Below are 6,000 nucleotides of genomic sequence, written 5' to 3'. Positions count from 1 at the left end.
GATCTTGAAATATAGACAGGAGTCCGGTCATAAATATGTAGTCCGGAGCCTGTTTGTTTCTTGTCTCAAGAGATGTAAACCAGGGGCTGGTAATTAATGTCTGGGCTGGAGCCCATCTTCTTCTCACCCCAGGAAGTGTAAACAGGAGGCCAGCTGTAAATGTCTAGCCTGGAGCCCATCTGTCTCCTGCCTCAATTTCTCCTTTTCAAATTACATGTACAGTGGTTTCAGAATTGTTAGCTACTACAGCCTGGAAAGAACTTCATAAAATAAAGTCCTCTGTTTACGTATGGTCCATTTTGCCTTTAGTCTACAGATTCCATTCATTTCCAAAGTTAACTTAGGTCAGCACCTTTTACCCCATCCCCTGCAGTGAGTTTTTTCAATACATTTCCAACAGTTAGATTCTGTTGCATTATGTATTCCATCCTGTGGCACTCCTACATTCTAAATAACTAAATTTGAATAGACTATGATTTACCCCTTGGGCTATACAAATCTATGGGCTTAGACAAATGCATAGTGACAGGTATCCATCCTAAAGTGTCACATGGAATACTTCAAACCCCCCACCCCATGATCTGCTTATCATTTATGTAGCGTAGCTTTGCCTTTCTTAGAATGTCATAAATGGGGTCATACTGTGTGCAGCCTCCTGAGACTGGGTTCTTTCACTTAGCAATATATACTGAAGATTTATCCATGTCTTTCCACAGGTTGTTGGTTCATTCCTGTCTACTGTTGAGTAGTATTCCATTGCATGTGCATGGGAGGAAAACAATTTTCCCTCTACCCTTCTAGGTTCTTGATTGAGACACCCCACCCCTGTAATAAAAGATAGATTAGCAGGAGAAAAACAGAAGTTTAATAACATGTATACCTGCTGTATACAGGGGAGATACCAAGGAAAACTGAGTCACTCCCTGAAATGACCAAAGCCATCACCTTAAATACCTACTTCAGCTAAAAACAGAAGAATGATGTTGGGGAAGGGGGGAAGCCAGTTATGGCAGGTTATCATGCAAAACACAGCAAACTAGGGTATGATTGTTTGCAGATTTAAGTCAGGACTTCTCCATTGATAAGAGTTACTTGAGTTTTAATTATCCTTCTATTTCTGGTGCAAAGAGGGACATGACCTTATAAATGGAGATTTCTCTCTTGTAAATGTCCTTCTCTACTCAGTTTTCTGAGAGTTTTTAATTTTTGTTTGTTTGTTTTTAGCAGACTGAAATAATCCTTATGCCAGATAGGCATATTTTGGGGTGGCATATTCTACTCGCCTTGACATGGATGTACCCCAATTTGCTTATGCATTCATCTATTGAAGGACATTCTGATTTCTTCAAGTTTTTAGCTGTTTTGAGTAGAGCGGCTGTGCATAATTGCATCTTTGTTTGCATTTGGACATAGATTTTCAAAGCAGTTGCCTAAATACTTGGAGCGTGATTGTTGGATCCCAAGGTGAGACTTGTTTACGTTTGGAAAAAACTGCCAAACTGTCTTAGAAAGTGGCTGTACGTGCATCCCACCAGCAAGGAGGGAGAATTCCTGTTGTTCCTCACCCTCTAGCAGTGGGTATTTTCATATTTTGAATTTGGCAGTCCTAATAGGTGTGCTATCTCATGATTTTAATTTGTAATTCCTTAAAGCTATATAATGTTGAGCATGTTTTTGTATGATTTTTACTGTATATCCTTTTCGGCTGGGTGTCTGTTCAGATCCTTACCCTTTTTTTTTTTTTTTAATGGGGTTGTTTTACAGGTCTTTGTCTATTTTGAGTCCAAATCCTTTATCAGATACAAGTTTTGCAAATATTTTCCTACCAGTTTGTGGCTTGTCTTTTGATTTTCTGAATAAGGTCTTTCAGAGTAGAAATCTTTAATTTTATAAAGTCCACAATATTACTTCTTTCTTTTGTGGATTGGCTTTCTGTGTGTTAAAACTCAAAACTTACTATCTACAGACCAAACCCAAGGTCATGTAGATTTTCTCTGTTTATATCTGTAATTTCGATAGTTTCGCGTTTTAACTGTCTGTTAATAAATTTCAGTGGCTTTGGTGTCAGCTTTAAAGTTTGTGTCTACATTCACTTCATTCCATACTGTTTCAAGTTAATTGTTCCTTAACTATTTTGGAGAAGTTAGGGGATATTGGCTCTATTTCAGTTTGAATTTCCAGTTTAAGGGATCTAGCAGAACCGCCCTCAGTGGGTGGGATCTCCACTAAACTGTGAGGGCGGCTTGGTCTGCACTTTCCCATTGGCTGGCAGGGAACGCAGAGCCCGCCTCTCTGATCCCCCTTGGGAACGCGTGTTCCGCCCGCGGACCTGGCTTCCGCGGGCAGCTGACGCGAATCTGGTCTTCTCAGGACCCGCGGGGGCTTTGGCTTCTGGAACACTTGGGGCTGAGTCCATGCTGACAGCGCGGGGGCTTCGGGACAACACAGGGTCGAGTCCACGCTAATGGGAGCCAAGTCTCCTAAGGAGTTGCTGAGGCTTCGGCTTTGGGACGTTGTGGAGTCCAGTTCACGCTGCCGGGAGCCCCGTCTCCTCAGGACCGGCCGGGCGGTGATGCGGCTGACGGAAAAGGTGAGGAGAAGAGAGAAGATGGGGGAAGGTTCCTGTGTGCGGCCGACTCTTGGGGGGTGTCTGTCTTCACAGGACCCAGAACTGGAATGGCTTGTTGTGGAAAGTTGTGGGGTTTTAGTCAGGTTTTAGCCGGTGTTGTTCCTTGGCGTGTGTCGTCCATTTTCCCCGGCACCGTTTACTGAGGGAATTGTCCTTTCCCCGGTGTATGTTCTCGGCTCCTTTTTTTGTGAATTAACACGTACCTGTAGGTTTCTTTCTGGGATCTCTGGCCAGTGTGCCTGTTTCTGTGACAATTCCACACTTTTTTGGTGCCTTTAGCTTCATAATGTAGATTGAAGTCAGGGAGGGAGATGCCTCCAGCCTGTTTTCCTTTCTCAGCGTCGCTTTAGCTCTTCTGCGTCCTTTGTGGCTCCACACAAATTGGATTTTGTTTCTGTGAAAAATGTCATTGAAATTTTGGTCGTGACTGTGTATGTTGCTTTGGGTAGAATGGACATTTTAACAATATTTTCGCCCATGAGCATGGGATATCTTTCCAGTTTTTGGTGTCTGTTCAGTTTCTTTCATCAATGTCTTACAGTTTTCAGTGTGCAAGTCTTTCAAGTCCGTGGTTAAATTTACTGCTAGCTTTTTGGGGGGTGCAATGGTAAATGGAATTGTTTTCTTAATTTCTCTTTCTGATAGTTGATTATTAGTGTATAGAATCACAAATGATCCTGCAGTTTTATTGAACTCATTTTTTAGTTCTGACAGTCTTTTGGGGATTTTACGTAGAAAACTAGAATTCAGAAATCCTGCTGTTCCAACTATATCCAGGTCATCCACAGCACCCAAGACATAGCGGCTACTAATATAATCTTAACCACGGTGCCGCTTAATACCATGGGGACTCCTACAAGGGCGATTAGCATCACCACTTTGGTTGAATTTGGTCTGGGTAAGTCTTGGCCTCTATAGCAATGTTTGATGTCATCTCTGATTTTCTGGCATGTTACTGACATGGTTGTATTGAAAAGTAATTTATTTTCTAGTAAATTTCAAATGTTTAAACTTTAAATAGCAGTACAAAGTTTTCTAGGATGTTCACACCAAACACCCTGGGTTCTCCCAGGGAACCAGCACATAGCCCCCAAATGAGGAATAATTATGGTTTCCACATTACAATCCTATCCACAGGACCACTTCAACTTTCAGCAGCTGGCCCCACCTTTGTGGAAATGTCTTTTTCCATTCTAATCCAGTTTTCTTTTTCTGGAACCATCACTGGGGCTTTCCCTCGTTTTGAAAACCTTCATGAATTTTAAGTGTACGAGATGAGTATGATCTGTGTGACTTTTTATGTATGGCTTCTTTCACTTAGGAGGTTTTCAGTGTTTTTCTATGCCGTTAACATGCATCATTTTTTTTCATTGTGATTTAAAAATATAACATCATTTAAATAATTTTAAGTATACACTTCTATAGCGTTATGGTCATTCACATTGTTGTAAAAATATCCTTACCATCCATCTCCAGAACTTTTTCATTTTCCCCAAGTGAAATTGTAACCATTAAACACATTCCCTTCAACTCCTGGCAACCTTATTCTGCTTTTTGTCTTTGAATTTGACTTATCTGGATATCTCATACTAGTGGACTCAGAATGTCTGTCCTTTTGTGTCTGGCTTGTTTCACTTAGCATAATGACTTCAAGGTTTAACCACATTGTAGCCTGTGTGAGAATTACCTTAGTTTTAAAGGTTGAATTGCATTCCATTGTGTATATACTACATTATGTTTATCCATTCATCTGCTGAAGGACACTCCAGTTGCTTCCACCTCTTGACTACTGTGAATAATGCTGCTATGAATATGGTGTAGAAATACCTGTTCCTGTCCTTGCTTTTAAATATTTTGGGTGTATACCCCGGGGTGGAATTGAGGGATTCTACGGTAATTCGATGTTTAAGTTTTTGAGGAGCCCCCCTACTGTTTTCCACAGCTGCTTGCACCATTTTACTTTATTCCTTTATATGGCAGAATAATGCATCTTATGGATCTACCCTATTTTGCTTATCCATTCACCCATTGGTGGACATTTTAATTGTTTTTACCTTGGGCTATTGTGAATAGTGCTACTATGAATATTGGTGTACAAGTTTTTATTTGAACACCTGCTTTCAATTCTTTGGGTATATATCTAGGAGTGGAGTTGTTGAAACCTATGATAATTACATTTTTATATTTTTGAGAAAATGCCAAAATTTAGCACACATAGATTGCACCATTTTACATTTCCACAAGTAAAGTTTAAGAGTTCCAATTTCTCTACATTGTTGCCAACATTTGTTATTTTTATTTATTTTTAATATAACCATTCTAATGTGTGTGAGAAGTTGTGGTTTTAATTTGCATTTCCATCACGACTACTGATGTTTGACATCTCTTCATGTGCTTGCTGACCACTTGTATGCCTTGTCTGGAGAGCAGGCCATTCAAGTCCTTTGTCCATTTAAAAAATTGGGTTGCTCTTTTGTTGAGTGGTAAAAGTTCTTGATAGATTCTGGATAAAGGCTCTCGTCAGATACAATGTGCCAATATTTTCTTCCATTCTTTGGGCTGTCTTTTACTTTCTGGATAGCCTCTTTTGATGTACAAAGGTTTGTAATTTTGAGGAACTCCAGTTGATCTATTTTTTTCTTTCATTGCTTGAGCTTTAGTTTGAGATATAAGAAACTATTGCTAAATTCAAGGTCATGAATCCCTTGGTTTATTCCAGGGTATATACCCTCGGTATCCACTAGGCTAGGGTTTAGGTCTGGGGTTTAAGTCAGTGTCAGGGTTTAGGGGTCAGGGGTCAGGGTTGGAGACTCAGGGTAGAGGGTCTAGGGGTCTGGGCTTAGGGTGTTAGGGTTAGAGGTTAGATTTCTTTAGGGTTAGGGTTAGGTTTAAGCATAACTGGCCCCCTTTGCTCTTCCCTTCTCCTCTTTGAGGTCTCCGGGATGGACACGATTTGCCCAGGGTCACACATGAGTCAGGGAGTTGAGCTGGACCACTGTTTTTCTATCCCCCAGTCCTGGGCTCTGAGAGAAGAATGAAATGTCTGTACTGTTTCTGAGTGTTTCAAATCAAACTCAATGTTAGTCAAGGGTTGTGGAAGGTGTCAAGTCACTCAGGTTTCTTCCTGCCCTCCCATCTGGGAAAGGTGGTGCTGGCTCCACTCTGCCTGGGCAGCCCCAGGTTCTAGCAGAGCCCAGACAGGAGGGTACTCAATGGATATGTGTGGATTTATGCAGGACTGGGTGTAGCAACCTGCCAGCCCCCAGCCTACTTGAGGGCTGGTGGGACCCTCCTGGGACTGCAGGCATGCTTTGTCCCATCTGAGTGGGCATCAATAGACAATCAAGTCTCAGGCAGGACGGTCCTTGACC

At 41.5% G+C, this 6,000-nt stretch overlaps 1 long non-coding RNA gene across 1 annotated transcript in view; it reads left to right on the top strand.

Annotated features, from left to right (window-relative positions):
* Positions 1–2,306: 2,306 nt before the first annotated feature.
* Positions 2,307–6,000, top strand: part of LOC137203432 (uncharacterized) — a 105,183-nt gene continuing 101,489 nt past the window's right edge. The window contains exon 1 of the long non-coding RNA XR_010933114.1: positions 2,307–2,590. This is a non-coding gene — a long non-coding RNA (uncharacterized lncRNA). The remainder of the gene's footprint in view (positions 2,591–6,000) is intronic.

Source organism: Pseudorca crassidens, chromosome 1, assembly GCF_039906515.1.
Source record: "Pseudorca crassidens isolate mPseCra1 chromosome 1, mPseCra1.hap1, whole genome shotgun sequence".
Classification (NCBI taxonomy): Eukaryota; Metazoa; Chordata; class Mammalia; order Artiodactyla; family Delphinidae; genus Pseudorca; species Pseudorca crassidens.
Note: the sequence above shows the minus strand (reverse complement) of the source record. Positions and strands in the feature narration are given on the sequence as shown.